Source organism: Aegilops tauschii, chromosome 1 (assembly GCF_002575655.3).
Source record: "Aegilops tauschii subsp. strangulata cultivar AL8/78 chromosome 1, Aet v6.0, whole genome shotgun sequence".
In the NCBI taxonomy this organism is placed as follows: Eukaryota; Viridiplantae; Streptophyta; class Magnoliopsida; order Poales; family Poaceae; genus Aegilops; species Aegilops tauschii.
This window is the reverse complement of record NC_053035.3, coordinates 421,165,275-421,184,862: the sequence shown is the minus strand read 5'-3', so window position 1 is coordinate 421,184,862 and position 19,588 is coordinate 421,165,275. Positions and strand designations below refer to the sequence as shown.

General features: G+C 51.3%; 1 long non-coding RNA gene across 1 annotated transcript; it reads left to right on the top strand.

The window, feature by feature from the left end:
* Positions 1–14,857: 14,857 nt before the first annotated feature.
* Positions 14,858–16,908, top strand: LOC141041772 (uncharacterized). Its single transcript, XR_012203293.1, has 2 exons — positions 14,858–16,274; positions 16,382–16,908. It is a non-coding gene; the product is annotated as an uncharacterized lncRNA (long non-coding RNA).
* Positions 16,909–19,588: the final 2,680 nt, after the last annotated feature.

Here is a 19,588-nt window from a genome sequence, read left to right as displayed (position 1 = left end):
GCTCCGGCTCCAACCTGCAGGTTAGCCGTCGGCCGTCCTATCCAGTGACCTGCAACCCACTGCTGGAGAACCGCTGCCCCAAATATGAACTCTCCGCCCCAGCTCGGGAGGAGCAGCGCAAGCCCCGCCGCCAGTCCCTGGCTGCGCTGTTGGCTTTCCCGGCGTCGGCCTCATGTGGCGGCGGGGAGGAAGGGAGGAGATCAAGGGACCGGCAGCAGATGGAGGAGTCACCCTGGGCCTAGATTGCACGTCTACACCTAGATTGCACACAAGACCATGTAGTTATATAAAAAAAATCTTTTATTAGAATTGCTAGTAGTTGTACCCCCGGAGTTAAATAATTGCACAAGCGGTTGCTGAGGTGTAAAATCAACAACACACCCGGCCGATAAATACGCATCGAATCACTCCTTTGCACATATCTATACTATACGGTCCCAACGAGTATAGAAGCTAAACACTTACAACTTACAACACACACCTGGCCTGTAAAATACATGCCGAATCAATCCTTTGCTGCTATTGGGTGTATACAGAAGTGGCCTAAGAGGATGATCGTCATCTATTGCTAGGCATGGGATATTGATGCACCGGGAACATGAGTCCAAGCTGAGAGCACGCACGCGAGCGGATCCAACAAGGTTTTGGTGCCAACGTTGGCTAGTGGAATTCCTCGGTTACACACACTACAACTTTTTGTTCAAATCTTCCTATATGCCGAGATCACACTAGTCATTTCCATGCTGACGGTCGAGCAATACATCATGCACGTGTTGCCCTGGCACCAAATACATGCTGCAGGTCAACGAAGTCGTGCCATCACTCTTTGCAAGCCAGTACAGAAGAAAAAAGTGACCCTAGCACGTGATCTTCCTTTCGTTGGAGATATGTGATGATGACACTGTAAAATGGCAGCGTTTCAAACTTTCTTTTTTTTTTTACATCTGGCAGCGTTTCAAACTAATTTTCACCCAAGGTTAGAAATGTCTCAAAACCATCTATCGTGGGCCTGTCGAGCAGTTCGGGTGTTCTTTGGGGACTTGTTCAGTTTTCATTTTCTTTTGAGAGCAGGGCTTGGAAGATTTTTTTTTTACAAATGGATCTCAAACTGGCACACTCTTCAAAATAGCAAAACTTGCGACAAGCCGTCGCAGGCATAAAAGCATTACATATACAGAAGTACAGGCGTCCTCTGTTTCTTAAGTAGCAGTAAAAGACAGGAACACTGCCGCTCAACTAAAGCAGTGACAATGAGCTACTTACAAAGTTCAAAAGAACTACAGGCAGTATCTCTCTTGCCATCTAAGAAACAAATACAATTGAATCAAGGGTTGTATATACAGGTGGGCGTCAACTGGGACGATAAGAAGTTTATATTGCCTTGCTATTAAAAATACTCACCTCGTGCAACATATAAGCATATATTTACTACAAATCTGCACTTGCGGGTTACACTGACAGAAGAATCTGCAAACCGTGGAAACTAGCAACATTGCTGCATAAATAAAGGCTGCAACTACTACAGCTTGATATCGCCTTTAGGCAGGCCGAGGAGAGATGGCCAGTAAAGGGATTGGCGCTGTGCCATCTCGATTCTTTCCCGTGGATCGGATATCGAATCATCGCGTATCGCCTCAAGAATGGAACTGTTACCAAGCTCCCTGCAAGTGCGTAAGTAGTACAGAAAATTCAGACAGCTGTAGAGGCAACAAGACTGTAACAAAAGAAAAAAATTGTGACTACAAGAGGCAACAATGGTGATCCAAGAGCATTTCAACCTCTTTATTAAAATCTTGTAAAGTGTTTTGAGTATCGGACACAACTCGACAGGAACAACATGCTTCTTGGTTTCTGGGTGCTAAGATGGTGACAAACATGTATAGTCCCTTTGCCTTTGATGTTGTCCCCCATTTCCAGAGATCTAAAACATCTTATATTTGTTTACAGAGAAAGTATAAAGGAATACAGGAAGCTACCACATATCATTCAAGTTTTATTTATTGGCATGCACCGCAAAACGAGTTCATGATTGGATTATAAAACAATAATTGATGGGCTCTCTTTTTATATTAGATCACACTCGGTGAATCTTTGTGTATCCAAGTTCGATAATCATCGGAATTTCAACTAATAGAGAGTAGACAATAATAATTATACGTTTTTCAACAAATGATGGGTCTTATTGACTCAAAATGGAGCATCGGAAGGATACAAACACAATGAGTACACCGGCAAATAGCAAAGGCACGTAATACCAAAGCTAGGCGTAGGTGATAAAAAAAGAAAAAAAAACCTCAAAGTGATTAGATTCGTGATCGAAAAATACAATAATAACCATATCTGCATCAATCATTTGAGGGACAACACACAGACGACGAGGTTTTTCAACGGCAACACCTTCAGGATGAGAGTGCCGCTCAATCACCACCGTCATCGGATCCAACCATCCAAGGCTAGAATCTAGGTTTTCATCTTGAAGAACCAGTCCAAGCATATCCGAGCAATGCCTTCAACAAGGTAACGACACAAGAACATCGACATTGTCAGATATAACCAACGTAATTTAGACTTAGACTTTCACCATGGAGCTTGAGACTGGGTCCTCGAGTAGCACCACCAACGACATCACTATTTTTTTTGCCTCCACCACTTTTCCACGATCCTAACAGCTACATGTGGTGTGAACCGCCGCTGTTGTGCAAACATTCCTCTGCGTCAAGTCATCGTCCATAGTTTGTATCTCCCCGCCGAAGTCAACCACCGGATCTGGAAGGAGAAACCCTCAAGAAGACCTTTTGGTGACCACCTGATGGAGCTTCGTGAAGGATAGAGCTTGGCTATGAGGGTGCCTAAATCCGGAAAGAAGACACTCCTTAAGTGTTGCAAGGCCATGCGCTGGACCAGCAACGCCTCCAGGCAACCCCCCCCCCCCCCCCCCGGAAGGTGCGCCTCCACACCAGCATTGGGGAGAGCAGGGGCGTCAGCCAACCACATGAAGAAGCACGAGGTGCTGCCGACAGGCCAGATCGAAGACTCCAGATCAGTGCCGGCCATGGCAGCAAGACTCAAGACGAGGCAAGGAATCGCTAGCCCAACCCGGCCCGACTGCCGCAGACAACCCTCACTCCTATGTCGCGCAATGGCCGTCGCCAAGGCTGCTTGGTGTGGGTAAGCCGTTGTTGCAATTCCTGATGTCGATGTGCACCCAAGTGGCGCGTGTTTCTATATGATCTAGGGGAGTATGGGCCGCCACCACTGCACTCACTGGTAGCGGCGACGAGGAGTGGCGGACTATGGATGACCGGCGGCTACGCCTTGGGACGCCTCTGTGTTGCCCACGAGCGACACGGGAGTGAAATCCTTTTTTTTAGAAGGGAGTTGCAGTGTTATTAGGCATGCAGGCATTAGCTTTCATAATCAATAGATCTTTATGGTCATGTTCAATATATCAGAATTGATATACCTTCATAACATCCAAATTTATATTTCTACAGTCAAACATCATGCACATTGTAAATCATAATTTTATAAAGAAATCTATTGCATTAAAATTGTTACCTTGATACTAGTTGTACCCTCAGGAGTTAAGTAACTGGACAAGCGGTTGTTCAGGTGGTAATATCATCAAAAACACCACACTACACTATACACAATTGAATCAAGTGCCAAAGTTGTTCCCATAAATTCTTCTTATTTGAATGGAGCTACACAAGTATGTGTAATGATGCAAATTAAATCGACCTCCTTGTTAAGATAATTTATATCGAGGGAAAGCAATGGCGAAGCTAAACGAGTTCATGAGAGGATTATAGCATCCGGACAATAACCGGTGGATCCTCCTCTTATTTTAGACCACACTAAGTTAATCTTTGTGTATGTAACTCAACAAAACATCGGAATTCCAGCTAATCACATACTTGGGAATAATCATTTTATGTATAAGATGATAACAGGTAGACCTTCATAGTTGTGTTTAACATATCATAACCTATAGACCTTCATAACATAATAATTGTGTATATATGCATGTGAACATCATGTCCACTGTTAATCATATTTATAACTACACCTAGATTACATGCGACACCATAGTTATAAAGAATTTCCTTTCATTAAAATTGCTAGCTCTAACACCCTCAAACCATTCTCGATGTTTCATGGTGTACATGAGCTAAGCATGTCACATAAGAAGAAGAGAATTTTACATGGCAAAGTAGTTAATAAGGAGGGAGAGCACTTTTATGACCTCAGAGCATGGTTAATAATAAAGCCTGCTGCTGGCTATATACCAATGCCATGTCACTTGAAGTCTTCATAATAGCTACTAGTACTTAATGCTTGCATGTGCAAGAAGGGAAGAAGACACATGCTGATTGGTGGAAAGGAGATGAGGATTGGCTCTCGGGGCTGCGTGTTGCATGCAAGCTGCACATCTTGTTTCTTGCGCTGTAGCCGGCGCTAGCTCAAGCGCCCGCTGCCTTGTTTTTACTTCTTTCTCTCTCTTCCAGCTATGATTTTGATGACATAGAACTGCTTATAGTCTGCTGACTAGGTACTATTATACCTGCTCTCATGAAGAAACAATGTGAGGCACGTGGACCAATGCAAGACACATTGGAGTAAACAAACCGGCGCACAACGCCTTCTCTTTCCTTCCCCGCAAGAAAAGATCTCAGGCTTTCTCCTCCTCCCGTCGGCGCCGGCGCTGGTCTGCCTTATCTCCGATGGCCTTTGGGCCAGGGAGATGTCGAGGACCTCGGGCCCCCGCCAGCGGGAGGGATCCCGTTCTCGTTCTTGTTAGGTTCAACGTCTTGGTTGGGGTTGTGTGGCGGCAGTGGTGTCTCTCAGTAGGAATAATGTCTCCCATGTTCTATCCCCGTCTCGATGGTGAATCTAGCTTCGTCGGAGGGTGTATAGAGGTGTGCCTCTGTCGGATCTCGCGGGATTCGGTCGGTGCCGATCTTCGGTGGATCTGTTTTGGTCCGGTCTTCGTTCGTCTTCATTTGGGTGTCTACATGTTTGATCCGTCCAATCTACGACTTTCTTCGTCGGTGATGTTTGCTGCTCTAGTGCGTTGGTCCTATGGGGTTTTAGCACGACGACTTCTCAACTGTCTACTACAATAAGGTTTGCCCGGCTCTGGCGAGTGAGGGGTGACGCCTTCGGCTCGCTCCGGTGCTTGTAGTCATCGCTAGGTGGTCTGACCATATAGTAAATTTTATTACTTCTTGTGTTCTTTGTACTGCCATGATTGAGAATGAATAAACTGAAAGTTTATCGAAAAAACAATGCAAGACACCTTTGCCTGAAGAAGTTTAGTTGCTACACAATTAAATGAAGAAAACTTAGCTATAAAAAGCTAAGCACATATACATTAGAGAGCTTAGTTGCTAAATATTTCGTGTACTTAGCATCTCATTAAAGCATGTGCATCGGGAGAGGCGTCAGAGGACAAGTGGGTGTTGGTATGGTAAAATCAATAACACACCCGACCCATAAATACTTGTAGAAACACTCCTTTGCACCTAGCTACACGGTCCCAACGAGTATACCCAAGCCTCTATTGCAGGCAAGGTTTTCGCTTCAAGATTGTTCCACTTGGATGAAAAAGACCTATGGTGAATTTTGGACATGGCACGTGCCTTTTTTTGGTACCTGGCTGTGTACGAATGCGTGGTGTGTTCAGTTATTTCATTCAAATTTTTTGAACATGCGTGCCGGATGCATTGGTTGCTTTAGCATTTTTTGCTGTGTGTGGCCCGGTTCGTACGTTGGTGTTCGTGCCCTGACGCAGTCGTTCTCCCTCGATGCTTCTCTCGATCTCTATTGGTCATCGGGTTGTGTTCTCTCGATTTCTGTTGGTCGTCGGGATGTGTTCCTGCCGCTGTTGGGCCAATCGTTTTCTGGCGTTCTGTTCCTGCCGCTGTTGGCCCAATTGTTCTGTCGCTTTCTCTTGTCCATCGGGCTGCGTGCGTGCCGCTGTTGGCCCAGTCGGCGTTCTTTGGTTACGCGGTGGCGTGTTTACTTCTGAGAGAGCGGTGTCGCCTCCGTCGTTCCATCTAGATGGTGCTGCCGCTGCCGCTGCCGCTGCCGCTTTCAACGTTGGTTCGGGAGCCTGCTACTCCTTCTGATCGGTGCCGCTTCTCTCGCGTTTTCTGGAGATCTTCCCTTTACTTTATAGTTCCTTAGTGAAAAAGGCTTTCGTCCCGCTTTATAAATAAAGCAAACCGCCTGAGAGCACACATACAAGGACTAGTCCATACACACGCACCCAAGTCTCACAACACAGTACAAAGGTTCTGCTGAGGGCACAGCTCAACAAGCCAAAAAATAAAAACCAGAAAAAGCCGGACGAGGAAAGCATCTAGTCTGGTTCCGGCGGGGGCGGCGGCGACAGACGGACAGCCATCGAGCGGAGGTCGGCGATGAAGGCGGAGATGGCGTCGCGGTCCTGAGGACGGCTAAGCGGTCGCCAAAGCTGCAAGAAACCCGAAAGTTTGAAGAGAGCATCAGTAGCCCGTCGAAGAGGAGAGCGCTCGATCACAAGCTTATTGCGGATCGTCCAGAGGGTCCAAGCGAGGACCCCAATCTCAAGCCACCTAATGTGGCGAGACGACAAGGGGGACATCTGGAGTTCGGCAAATAAGTCTGGAAAGTTGGTGTGGCACCAATTTCCACGCGAAAGCAGCTCCAGATGAACAGAGCGGACACGCAGGAGAAGAAAATGTGATTCGAGTCTTCGGGGACACCGCAAAGCGGGCAGATGCCAGTGCCCGGGCCATTCCGCTTGCGAACCTCAACCCCGGACGGGACCCGACCGCGAATCCATTGCCACATGAAGATACGGATCTTCAGAGGTAGGCGGATGGACCACACCGTCGAGAGGGGGAGGGGGCGGAAGAGGGGGCGATAGCCAGGTACAGAGACTTGGTGGAGAATTGGCCCGAAGGATCAAGGCGCCAGCGCACCAGGTCAGGGCCACCGTCCACCATAGGTTCGTGGAGGGCAACACAGTCTAGCAACTCACGCCAGGCGGCGGATTCCAAGGGCCCAAAAGGCCTTCGGAAAGCAAGGCGCCCTAAGTCAAGAAGGGCCCTCTCGACACAGATCACGGGATCGACGGAGATGGAGAAAAGGCCGGGAAAGCGCGCCGCAAAGGGGGTGTCCCCGGCCCAGCGATCAAACCAGAACAGAGTCGAAGCTCCGGAGCCGACCGAGATGGAGGTCCCGATGCGGAGAACCGGAAGAAGCTGGACAATCGATTGCCAGAACTGGGATCCACCAGACCTCTGGCAGAAGGCGAGGGGCTGTCCGCGCAAGTATTTGTTCCAGATGATGTCGAGCCAGAGGCCACCGTGCCCTTGCGAGATGCGCCAAAGCCAGCGGGAGAGGAGGGCGATATTCATCCGTTTAGAGCACATTATGCCTAGGCCGCCTTGCTCCCTGGGCTTGCAAATGTCCGGCCAGCTGACCATATGATACTTCTGCTTATCGTTGTCGCCTGCCCAGTAGAAGCGAGACTGGACCTTGGCAATCTCATGGTGCAGGGTCTCGTGGAGACTGTAGAAGCTCATGAGAAACAAGAGGAGACTGGAGAGGGAAGAGTTGATGAGAATAGTCCGGGCCGCCTTAGATAGCCACCTTCCCTGTCAGGGCCCATGCGCGTTTGGAGCTTGGTCACGGATGGGCGCAAGTCCGCGACGGTGAGCCGGGAGTCACTAATGGGCGTACCCAAGTAGGTCGTGGGAAAGGAGCCCAGGCGGCAATTAAGCCGGTTGGCAATGGCCAAAGACTTGCGTGCGGACCTCCGTGAACGCAGGAAGGCGCTGTTATCCGTGATCCAGGCCCTTGACTTGCGTGCGGACGCGGTGGGTCTTTCTCCTGACGAGTGGCTCTCCCGTTATGACCTGGAAGACCAGCTCTCCGTTATTTATACCGATGAGGAGGCCTATTGGCGCCTCCGCGGTGCCCAGAAATGGGTCTTGAAGGAAGACGCGAATACGGCCTACTTCCAGGCCATCGCCAACGGCCGCCGTAGACGCAACACCATCCCTCTCTTGTGGGATGCTGCGACCCTCCTTCAAGACCCCCGAGACATCCGGTCCCACGTTGACGGGTTCTATAGATCGTTATTCTCTGCCGCCCCTAGAAGCGGCCTCTCCCTAGCCCCCGATTGTTGATCTGGGCCCCAGTTGGTTTCTGATTCGGAGAATGCGGCCCTTATGGCCCCCTTTTCCGAGCGTGAGGTCTGGGATGCCATCAAGGGCATGAACCCATCCTCGGCGCCGGGTCTAGACGGCCTCCCGGTTAAATTTTTCCAAACCTTCTGAAACGTGATTAAACCGGAGGTCATGGCCATCTTCGACGAGTTCTACATGGGCTCCATCGATCTCGGGCGTCTCAACTATGGGATCATCTCTCTCATTCCCAAGGTTCCTGGTGCGTCCGACATTCGTCAATTTCGCCCGATCACGGTCATTAACGTGATTTTCCGGATCCTGGCCAAAGGGTACGCCAATAGGGTGACCCTGCTGGCGGACCGTGTGACGCATCCCAACCAGTCTACCTTCATTAAGGGCCGATATATCCTGGATGGGGTCCTAGTTCTTCATGAAGTCCTTCATGAGGTCCGAAAGTGTTGGGGATCGTTGCAGAAATTAAAAATTTTCTACGCATCACCAAGATCAATCTATGGAGTTTACTAGCAACGAGAGGGGAGTGCATCTTCATACCTTTGAAGATCGCGATGCGGAAGCGTTGCAAGAACGCGGTTGGAGGAGTCGTACACGTAGCGATTCAGATCGCGGCAGAATCCGATCCAAGCACCGAACAACGGTGCCTCCGCGCTCAACACACGTGCAGCCCGGTGACGTCTCCCGCGCCTTGATCCAGCAAGGAGGAGGGAGAGGTTGAGGAAGAAGGCTCCAACAGCAGCACGACGGCGTGGTGGTGGTGGAGTGGCAGTTCTCCGGCAGGGCTTCGCCAAGCTCACGTGGAGGAGGAGAGGTGTTGGGGAGGGGCTGCGCCTTGGATGTGTTGCTGCAGCCCTCCCTCCACCCCTCTATTTATAGGGAGAAGGGGGAAGGGGGCGGCGGCCAAGGGGGAGGGGGCTTGCCCCCCAAGCAAGGGGGGCGCCCCCCCCCTTTAGGGTTCCCCCAACCCTAGGCGCATGGGCCCTAGGGGGATGGCGCCCAGCCCACTTAGGGGCTGGTTCCCTTCCACCTACAGCCCATAAGGCCCTCCGAGGCAGGTGGACCCTCCCGGTGGACCCCCGGAACCCCTCCGGTGGTCCCGGTACAATACCGGTATACCCCCGAATATTTCCGGTGACCGTATGATGACTTCCCATATATAAATCTTCACCTCCGGACCAATCCGGAACTCCTCGTGACGTCCAGGATCTCATCCGGGACTCCGAACAACATTCGGTAATCACATACAAACCTTCCTTATAACCCTAGCGTCATCGAACCTTAAGTGTGTAGACCCTACGGGTTCAGGAATCATGCGGACATGACCGAGACACCTCTCTAGCCAATAACCAACAGCGGGATCTGGATACCCATGTTGGCTCCCACACGTTCCACGATGATCTCATCGGATGAACCACGATGTCGAGGATTCAAGCAATCCCGTATACAATTCCCTTTGTCAATCGGTACGTTACTTGCCCGAGATTCGATCGTCGGTATCCCAATACCTCGTTCAATCTTGTTACCGGCAAGTCACTTTACTCGTTCTGTAATGCATGATCCCGTGACCAACTACTTGGTCACATTGAGCTCATTATGATGATGTATTACCGAGTGGGCCCAGAGATACCTCTCCGTCATACGGAGTGACAAATCCCAGTCTCGATCCGTGCCAACCCAACAGACACTTTCGGAGATACCTGTAGTGCACCTTTATAGCCACCCAGTTACGTTGTGACGTTTGGTACACCCAAAGCATTCCTACGGCATCCGGGAGTTGCACGATCTCATGGTCTAAGGAAATGATACTTGACATTAGAAAAGCTTTAGCAAACGAACTACACGATCTAGTGCTATGCTTAGGATTGGGTCTTGTCCATCACATCATTCTCCTAATGATGTGATCCCGTTATCAATGACATCCAATGTCCATGGTCAGGAAACCGTAACCATCTATTGATCAACGAGCTAGTCAACTAGAGGCTCACTAGGGACATGTTGTGGTCTATGTATTCACACATGTATTACGATTTCCGGATAACACAATTATAGCATGAACAATAGACAATTATCATGAACAAAGAAATATAATAATAACCATTTTATTATTGTCTCTAGGGCATATTTCCAACAGAAAGCTGCTGGCCATATCCGTGGGATTACTCCCAACCTCGCCGGTGGCTCCGGGATCTCCCTCCTCCAGTATGCTGACGACACTATCATCATGGTCGAAGGCTCGGAGACGGACATCTCCAACCTCAAGTTCCTCCTCCTATGCTTCCAACAAATGTCTGGCCTCAAGATCAACTTCGACAAGAGTGATGTTATGGTGATGGGCTACTTGTTGTATAAACCCAACTCTGCAGGTTTTAGGCTAGTGTCGTTTGTTTTCTTCAGTATCGTCAGGTAGTTTCAGGCAGCGAGATTAGCTCGTTTTCTGTTGGAGTTTGAACGAGTCCTGCGCCCCGTCCAGATCGCTCGTGGGATGGCACGAGCACCACGATCGGTGGTGGCGCAATGTAAGGGGCCACGACCCCGTTTTCCTTGTTGCTTTCGGAAATAAAGAGGAGAGAAGAAGAGCAGAAAAGCTGCAAGTTTTACGCAGCAACAAACCTCCCTGTTCTTCCTGTTCTCGTTGTTCTTCAGAGAAACAAAGAGAGATCGAGGAGAGGCGAGGGAGATAGGCTAGAGTTTGCCAACACTTGGTATCAGAGCTGTGTTCAGATCCTGGGCATGGCGGGACCAGTCGATTCCGGTGGTAGCAAGTCGCGCCAACTCCGCGGGCACGGGTCTCCGACGGCAACGAGCTTGCCGTGGCTGAGAGGTCCATGGCGCAGATGGCTCGCGACACCGGCAGCGCGGCGTGGCCGCAACTGACGTGGACGAACTACACCGACTGGTCCGTGCTGATGCAGGTCATGATGGAGGGGCGATACCTCTGGGACGCCGTCCAGACGGGCACGGCCGAGCGGAGCGAAGATCGCCCGGCACTCGAGGCAATCCTTCGGGGGGTGCCACCGGAGATGGGGCCTACCCTGGCAGCCAAGGCCACGGCAAAGGAGGCCTGGGACTCCCTGAAGACGATGCGGCTCGGAGTGGCGCGGGTGCGGGAGGCAAAGCTCGCGACCCTGGCCAGGCAGTACGGCGACATCAAGTTCGCCGACGGCGAATCCGTGGACGAGTTTGCCATGCGCCTCACGACGATGGCGGCACAAATGGCGCAACTAGGTGAGACAATTCCTGAGAAAAGAATTGTGCGTAAATTCCTGTCGGTAGTGCCCAAGCAGTTCTCGCAGATCGCTCTATCGATCAAGACTCTGGTGGATCTCGACACACTCTTCGTCGAGGAACTCACCGGAAGGCTCAAGGCGGCGGAGGAGCGCCACGAGCTGCAGCAGGCCACAGATGGGATGGGGCGGCTTCTCATGACAAAGGAGCAGTGGAACGCCCGCCTCAAGACCGGCGATCAGAACGCCGGCGGCTCTGGGTCCGGCTCATCGCAGGGGCGACGCCAGAGAGGTCGTGGCCGCGGTCGTGGCGGCGGCGGCGGACGCGGCCGGGGCGCCAGCTCTGGCAAGGGCAATGCAGGCAACGACGACGATCGCGACCGGTGCCACTACTGCAACATCCCGGGGCACTGGAAGCGCGACTGTCGCAAGAAGAAGCGCGATGAGGACGCCAAGGCTCTCCTCGCGTAAGGGAATGGTGGTGACGACGCCGACCCGACACACCTCCTCATGGCGCAGGTGTGCGAGCTGTCCGTGGACGTCGGTGTCAACGGCGATCGTGTCGAGCTGCATGGAGAGCGCGTCGAAGCTCACCTCGGCCTGGCCACGGACGAGCACACCGGCGTGTGGTTCCTGGACACGGGCGCCAGCAATCACATGTCCGGCGAGGAGGGCTCCTTCAGCGAGCTGGACCGCCGCGTTTCTGGCACGGTCAAGTTTGGCGATGGATCAGTTGTCGACATCAAGGGGCGCGGGAGGGTGCTCTTCACCGACCACTCCGGCGGGCACCGCGTGCTGAGCGGGGTGTACTACATCCCGCATCTCCGGAGCAGCATCATCAGTGTGGGGCAGCTGGATCAGGTCGGGTGCAGATCGGAGATCGAGCATGGCGTCTTCACCCTCTCCGACCCGCAGCAGCGCATCATCGCAAGGGTACGGCGGGCAGGCAATCGCTTGTACCCGTACACGCTCCAGCTCGCGTGCCCTGTCTGTCTGGCTGCACGATGCGCCACAGACGAGGCGTGGAAGTGGCATGCCAGGTTCGGGCACCTCAACTTCCAGGCTCTTCGCAAGCTAGCTCAGCAAGGGCTGGTCCGAGGCATGCCCGCCATCGACCACGTCGACCAGGTGTGCAACGGGTGCCTCGCCGGCAAGCAGAGGCGAAACTCTTTTCCCGCCGAGGCAAACTTCAGGGCTCAGGACGCTCTGGAGCTGGTCCATGGCGATCTGTGCGGACCAATCACGCCCGCAACCGCTGGAGGGCGCCGCTACTTCCTCCTCCTCGTCGACGACATGTCCAGGTACATGTGGGTAACTGTGCTCAGGTCCAAGGACGAGGCGGCCGGCGCGATCGCGCGCTTTCAGGCGCGGGTGGAGACGGAGACAGGGCGCAAGCTGCGTGCCCTGCGGACGGACCGCGGCGGCGAGTTCACGTCCGTCGACTTCACCGACTACTGCACACAGCGCGGCGTACAGCGGCAGCTCACAGCGCCGTACTCGCCGCAGCAGAACGGCGTTGTGGAGCGGCGCAACCAAACCATGGTGGCCATGGCTAGGAGCATGATGAAGGCCACGGCCATGCCTGGAGAATTCTGGGGGGAGGCCGTCACCACCGCCGTGTTCGTTCTGAACAGAACGCCGACGCGCTCAGTGATCGGCATGACGCCGTATGAGGCGTGGCACGGCGAGCGGCCAGCAGTGCACTTCCTCCGCACGTTCGGCTGTGTGGTGCACGTGAAGACGGTGAAGCCGCACCAGAGCAAGCTCGACGATCGGTCCACACCGATGGTGTTCGTCGGGTACGAGGAAGGAGGCAAAGCTTATCGAGCGTACAACCTATCATCCAAGCGTGTCCATGTCACCAGGGATGCAGTCTTCAACGAGGCCGCTCGTTGGAACTGGGAGGACACCGCCCATGGAGCTCAGACGGAGCAGAGTGAGTTTTTCACCATTGAGTACCCTGTCTACAAGGTGCAGATTACTCACAACGGCGGCGAGGAGAGACCGGAGCCGCAAACGCCGTCGACGCCGCAGGCCCCAACTGACACTAATGCCCAGTCAGCAGCCGGGTCCGCGGCCACGGCGGCGCGCACCCCCTCGACGGCCGACAGTAGTCAGGCAGCCTCCTCTGCAAATAGCACTCCTTCAGCGATCACCACTCCAGTGGGCGTGGAGTTCGTCTCTCCGCCCTCAGGGACCCCTGTGCTCGATGCGCACGACCTCGCCCGCGCTACACACTGCTTCCGCCGCGTCGCCGATCTCTTCGACGAGCCTGGAAGCCCAGAGCAGCACTCTGAGAAGCTGCTGATCGCCTCTGCTGAAGAACTGAACACCTTCAGAGAAGCGGAGCGTGATCCTAGCTGGCGGCGGGCGATGCTTGAGGAGATGGGGTCCATCGAGGAGAACGAAACGTGGGAGCTGGCGGACCTTCCCGCCGGCCACCACGCCATCGGCTTCAAATGGGTTTTTCGCGTGAAGAGGGACGCCGTCGGGAACATCGTCAGGCACAAGGCCCGGCTCGTCGCGGAAGGTTTCACACAGCGGCAGGGGATCGACTTCGACGAGGTCTTCGCTCCAGTGGCTCGACTGGAGTCAGTGCGCGTTCTGCTCGCACTCGCCGCGCACGAGGGGTGGGCGATCCATCACATGGACGTGAAGTCGGCGTTCCTCAACGGCGACCTGGCGGAAGAGGTGTACGTCCCGCAGCCGCCGGGGTTCGTCGCCGCTGGCCAGGAGCACAAGGTGCTTCGACTGCGGAAGGCGATGTACGGCCTGCATCAGGCTCCGAGAGCTTGGAACGCCAAGCTCGACGCGACGCTTGTCGCCATGGGCTTCCGCCGCTGTAACTCTGAGCATGCCGTCTACGCACGTGGGTCCAGCCACGAGCTCCTTCTTCTGGGGGTGTACGTGGACGACCTGGTGATCACCGGAGCAGACACGCGGGAGATCGACAACTTCAAGACGGAGATGAAGGGCACGTTCAAGATGAGCGATCTCGGGCTGCTCTCCTACTACCTTGGCATCGAGGTGCGCCAGGAAGCTGCCGGGGTGACCATCGCTCAGAGCGCGTACGCTGACAAGATTGTGGAGAGGGCTGGACTGACTGGCTGCAACCCGAGTCCGACGCCCATGGAAGCACGTCTGAAGTTGAGCAAGGGCAGCACGGCGGCTCCGACCGACGCAACAGAATACAGAAGCTTGGTGGGGACGCTGCACTACCTCACGCACACACGGCCTGACATCACCTATGCTGTCGGCTATGTGAGCAGATTCATGGAGGCGCCCACTGTCGAACACCTGACGGCGGTGAAGCACATCATCAGATACGTCGCGGGGACACGCAGCTTGGGCTGCCACTTCCCTCGCCGAAGAACTGGAGGAGCCAACCTCTTTGGGTACAGCGACAGCGACATGGCCGGCGACATCGACGATCGCAAGAGCACGACGGGAGCGCTGTTCTTCATTGGAGAGAACCCCGTCATCTGGCTGTCGCAGAAGCAGAAAGTGGTGGCCCTCTCATCTTGTGAGGCAGAGTTCATAGCAGCCACCACTGCCGCCTGTCAGGGGGTGTGGGCGGCTAGATTGCTCGCAGAGATCACCGGCGAAAAGCTGCAGGTGCCTACGCTCCTGGTGGACAACAAGCCCGCCATTGCACTTTGCAAGAATCCTGTTCTGCATGACAGGAGCAAGCATATTGACTTGCGCTACCACTTCATCAGAGAGTGCGTAGAAGAGGGGAAGATGGAAGTCGACTACATCAGGACTGAGGATCAGCTGGCTGACATCCTGACGAAGCCTCTGGGACGAATTAGATTCATTTAGCTGCGTGACAAGATTGGGATGAAGAAAATAATGTAGGCAGACTAGAGTTTAGGGGGTGATTGTTGTATAAACCCAAGTCTGCAGGTTTTAGGCTAGTGTCGTTTGTTTTCTTCAGTATCGTCAGGTAGTTTCAGGCAGCGAGATTAGCTCGTTTTCTGTTGGAGTTTGAACGAGTCCTGAGCCCCGTCCAGATCGCTCGTGGGATGGCACGAGCACCACGATCGGTGGTGGCACAATGTAAGGGGCCACGACCCCGTTTTTCTTGTTGCTTTCGGAAATAAAGAGGAGAGAAGAAGAGCAGAAAAGCTGCAAGTTTTACGCAGCAACAAACCTCTCTGTTCTTCCTGTTCTCGTTGTTCTTCAGAGAAACAAAGAGAGATCGAGGAGAGGCGAGGGAGATAGGCTAGAGTTTGCCAACACTACTCCCCCTCGGAGTCTTTGGTTGTAGTTCCTTCTGTGTGGTGCGAGGCTATAAATAGGTTGCTTCCCTTCCTTCTCTGTGGCCATTTCTCGCGTTCGCATCTCATCAAGGCACCACCGAGAAATTCAGAAACCATGGAGGAACTACAGCGGTGCTCTCCCCTTCTCTGGGCTCTCCCCCACGCTGCACCTCCAAACTGCCACTAGGGGGCTTTGCCAGAGGGGAGCTGCGTCCAGACGCCATCGCTGCTACTCTGCCGAGCGAGCAAGTGCATCACCGTCATCGCTACCATGTTGTTGTCGACACGGCCACCGAGGGGACGGCGAGGTGTTCAACACGGTCCCCTGGGCACGAGGGCGAGGTGGTTCCATACATGCGCATCAGAGGCGTCGGCGGTCGGTGGCAACGTGTAGACCACGTACCGACCTGGAGGCGTCGGTGGCAGTGCGTGAGATCGGCCACCTGCTTGGGTTCGGCAACTTCTCGGTGGAGGCGCCATCGTCTAACCACGCATGGCGGGCTCGACCTGGACGCTATAACGATGCGCAGGAAGAATTGGAGCTGGAAAACAACGACGCCGTCAAGATTGGATCAAGAACGAAGGAATAGAAGGTGTGTTTTGTTTCCTGATCTCGTGGCTTTTTTCACGTGATTTCACAAGCGTTGGGCGCTGCCATGTTGGTGTATTTTTGTTTAGACGGTTGCTGCTGATCGTGTAGGTTCTGATGCTTACACGGCGTACGCTCATGGAGGAGGAGGTGCGTGGAGGAAGATGAAGAAGTAGGCGGGTGTGCACATGATCAGCTGCACCCGGCTGTGGGCAGCCCAAGCTTCAAGGGCATCTCGCCGACGACGAGCAAGGAGAAGACAGACAACGGCGCCACGGCCGTGCGCTCCTTGGCATCGAGCAGCTTGGCTAGCATAACTGTGGCGGCTGCACTCGCACTCGCACTAGCTAGCGTTGTCCTGGTAGTTTATCAATAGATTGATGGCCACTTCTTAAAAAAAGAACTTTCTTAGTAGCCTGTGATTTTTCGACTGATGATCATGCTCAGGTTCAGAGATATGTTTACGAATCACAGGAGTAGGAGCAATGTGTGCAGGGTAAGTTGAGCGGCTTCTTTGTTCCCTTCCTTTAAAAACGTTCAGTTTTATGTTGTTATTTGATTCAAGGGCTTACTTTTTGAAGTGTCTATGCAAATGGTGATCCATCGAAGTTGATATGTTGGATCTGTCAGTTTCCTTCCCTTTTTCTCCGCTCGGAGAACGAGCCGTTTTCTCCTTGATGATTTGTATATGAACTTGATTTTTTTTGTCCTCCAGAATCTGATGCGAGCCTTGTCCTTTTGTGCTTAAATCCATGGAGGTTCGGAAGGTAGCCCGAGAAAATCAAGCTGTGTTAGTGTCACTGTCGCTCAACTTAGTACAGTAGCCGCTCTGGTTTATTCCAACTACTCATATGCACATGTTGAGTGATTTCCCTTGATAAATGTATATGTAATTTTTGCCCTATCCAAAATATTCCATGGATGTTCTCTTTTACACTCTCTATTTTCTCCCTAATACTTGCCTTCTATACTCATGGCCACTAAAGATCGGAAGCAAGAGTCCATGAGAGGCTAGGGCTGGCTACCGCATCACCAAAATCCTTAGTCATGCATAGTAGTTGGATCATCCTAATTGCTGAAGAAGATCCTGACTCAAGTCATGCTTCGTAGTTGGATCATTCTTTTTTTTTCAAAATGGATAGTTGGATCACTCTAATTGCTAAAGAAGACGGATTAAAAGGGTTTGGTCTGCGTGATAGAGCTCGGCTATTGAAGAATTCGTAACCAAGCCAGATAAATTAATCATGGAAATTTGGATAGGGGAAAATTACAAATTTATATAATTGTGAAAAGCCATTGTTCTGACATCCTGATCATCTACATTTTCGCCTGAAGGTTAAGAGGATGGAAGTATATATTCATTTCTGTAGTATGTTTCTTAGTTTTATTTATTTTAGATGCATCATTCTTTTGCACATCAGCTTAATTAAAAGTTAGAACTTTAGTTTTCTTTGAAAAAATACGTAATCGGCCTTAGGGTTGACTGAATGTTAGAACTTCACTTTTATCTGAAAAAAGTACATAATCAGCATTAGGGTTCAGGGAACTGCTTTGTTTTTCTAGAACCAGACCAACACTGCTTTTAACAAGTTTCAGAGTCTGGCATGTAAAGTTTTATGTACTGTACGTTAGATTTGAATTATTTGAGAAGAAGAAACTCCATGAGAAACAAATATCATGCAAAAGCTCTTCTTTTGTGCTTTTTTTACCCAGATAGAAACCTGTCCAAATCTGTTTTCTTTAGGCCTTCCAGTGCCATTATTAAGAACATCACAACTACGAGCTTCTGCTTTTACACAAGCCCTTCCTCCTGGATTCACTAAAGCATAGAATGATATATTTTTTATAATTAATTCAGATTATCTAGATGTGCTAAAGAAATGATAGGCTTTATTTTCAGCCAAAATCGGACCAATTGGGTGCTGCCACGCCAGTTAGTGGTGCGGGTATGATTCTGGGTGTGCCTACCGATTGTTGGTGGTTGTGGTCGTTGGGCATTCCTTTTACTCCCTCCGTTCTTAAATATAAGTTTTTCTAAAGATTTCAACAAGTGACTACATACGGAGAAAAATGAATGAATCTATACTTTAAAATATGTCTACGTATATCCGTATGTTGTAGTCCATTTGAAATGTTTAAAAAACTTATATTTAGGAACGGAGGGAGTATCTTGCATGCGATCTGCTTTTGTTGAGCGGCGGGGTTGCATGCAGATCCCAAGTTTTGTGCACGATTTGACTACGTGCATGTCTTTCTTTTCTTATTCTTTTTTTCTTTGATTTGCTTCGATCTGCTCGGGCGGTTGTAGCGTTGGCTGATTGAGTTGTTGACACGTGATTTATCCAGTCTAACGTGTCGTTTTGATCTTCCACGCGGGGTGTTCTGGAGTGGCAAAAGATAGGGAGAACGATTCAGTGCAGTTGGCGCACAACAGCGATGAACTCCCCCATGGGTACACCTGCAACTAGCGTTCGAGACATGAGTTTGGTAAATTAGCTTGCAAATCACCGGTAGTAGGCTCACGTAGCAACCAGTTAGATCAGTTCTTCACTCTGCTTCTTCTTTTTTTGCGGGGAAGTCTACTTCTGATCAGTACTCCCTCCGTTTCAAAATAAGTGTCTTGAACTTAGTATAAATTTGTACTAGAGCTAATGCAAAATTAAGACACTTATTTTGAGACGGAGGAAGTACATGGCAACTTTATGCACGATGCTGTCGCCGGCGAGGAGCATGTGAGACGACGCATCCCCATGCGCTGCAAGCTATGGCTCGCGACTCCATGGTCGAAGCAAGCTATCGCCCACAACGTGTAAAAACACAAAGCTATGTTCTCTAATGACCGAACAACCTAATTATACATCAACGATTCTCGAACACTCAAGCAAAGAAATGATATCCAAGTTAGTAACCAATCAAACAGTCAAAAAAGTTGGTGGTTCAAGGTGTATGGAGCAATTCCACTCAAAACTCATTATTTTCAAGATTTATATTGTAACTCATCTTTCACCAATTCTGTATACTTGCTAAACAGTATGGTTTAACCCCCTTCTCAAATTTGTTGTATGTGGGCACCAAGACTAAACAATATGGGTTTACCCCTTCTCATATTTATTGTATGCATGCACCAATACAGAAGATATTTTACCCTCTTCTCATATTTGTTGTATGCAGGCATCAAGTTGCGGTGAATTTGGATGACACACTATTAACTTGCATAATAAGATTCTTAAGGGTGAAAAAACGCCACTAGCTATGTTTCTCTGTGTTGTATATTTGTTTTTTCTCTGAATGTTATAAGATAATGACCAGGCTAAAAGC